Source organism: Triticum dicoccoides, unplaced genomic scaffold (genome assembly GCF_002162155.2).
Source record: "Triticum dicoccoides isolate Atlit2015 ecotype Zavitan unplaced genomic scaffold, WEW_v2.0 scaffold95901, whole genome shotgun sequence".
NCBI lineage: Eukaryota > Viridiplantae > Streptophyta > Magnoliopsida > Poales > Poaceae > Triticum > Triticum dicoccoides.
In genome coordinates, this window is record NW_021313392.1 from 1 (window position 1) to 1,175 (window position 1,175).

At 51.3% G+C, this 1,175-nt stretch overlaps 3 non-coding genes across 3 annotated transcripts; all 3 read left to right on the forward strand.

The window, feature by feature from the left end:
* The first annotated feature begins 134 nt into the window (after positions 1-134).
* LOC119348523 lies at positions 135-253 on the forward strand. The gene has a single exon (XR_005168986.1). It is a non-coding gene; the product is annotated as a 5S ribosomal RNA (ribosomal RNA).
* Positions 254-550: 297 nt separating this feature from the next.
* On the forward strand, positions 551-669 carry LOC119348522. Its single transcript, XR_005168985.1, has one exon. It is a non-coding gene; the product is annotated as a 5S ribosomal RNA (ribosomal RNA).
* A 297-nt stretch (positions 670-966) lies between these two features.
* Positions 967-1,085, forward strand: LOC119348521. Its single transcript, XR_005168984.1, has one exon. It is a non-coding gene; the product is annotated as a 5S ribosomal RNA (ribosomal RNA).
* Positions 1,086-1,175: the final 90 nt, after the last annotated feature.

Sequence of the window (1,175 nt, forward strand, 5' to 3'; positions counted from 1 at the left end):
TTGAGAGGGAGGGGTGGAAACCGCGTTAAACTCGTCTCCGTAGTTGAGAGGGAGCGGCCAAAGCAATGTACAATCGTCTTTGTAGTGGAGCTGGGAGGGGCAAGGATAAGGGACGAAGACCGGGGTAACATGTCGGATGCGATCATACCAGCACTAAAGCACCGGATCCCATCAGAACTCCAAAGTTAAGCGTGCTTGGGCGAGAGTAGTACTAGGATGGGTGACCTCCTGGGAAGTCCTCGTGTTGCATTCCCTTTTTAATTTTTTTCGCGCCGCTTGCAAAACAAAACGCACGTGTAAGTAATATATTTACCGTGTTTTATTATTTTGCACGAGTGCGGTAAGTCATAGCTGGGTGCTCACGATTCACGGGTCCAGCGTCGGCGTTGTGGCGCGGCAAGCGTGCACTGGTGCGGTTGAGAGGGAGGGGTGTAAACCGCGTTAAACTCGTCTCCGTAGTTGAGAGGGAGCGGCCAAAGCAACGTACAATCGTCTTTGTAGTGGAGCTGGGAGGGCCAAGAATAAGGGACGAAGACCGGGGTCACATGTCGGATGCGATCATACCAGCACTCAAGCACCGGATCCCATCAGAACTCCGAAGTTAAGCGTGCTTGGGCGAGAGTAGTACTAGGATGGGTGACCTCCTGGGAAGTCCTCGTGTTGCATTCCCTTTTTAATTTTTTTCGCGCCGCTTGCAAAACAAAACGCACGTGTAAGTAATATATTTACCGTGTTTTATTATTTTGCACGAGTGCGGTAAGTCATAGCTTGGTGCTCACGATTCACGGGTCCAGCGTCGGCGTTGTGGCGCGGCAAGCGTGCACTGGTGCGGTTGAGAGGGAGGGGTGGAAACCGCGTTAAACTCGTCTCCGTAGTTGAGAGGGAGCGGCCAAAGCAACGTACAATCGTCTTTGTAGTGGAGCTGGGAGGGGCAAGGATAAGGGACGAAGACCGGGGTAACATGTCGGATGCGATCATACCAGCACTAAAGCACCGGATCCCATCAGAACTCCGAAGTTAAGCGTGCTTGGGCGAGAGTAGTACTAGGATGGGTGACCTCCTGGGAAGTCCTCGTGTTGCATTCCCTTTTTAATTTTTTTCGCGCCGCTTGCAAAACAAAACGCACGTGTAAGTAATATATTTACCGTGTTTTATTATTTTGCACGAGTGCGGTA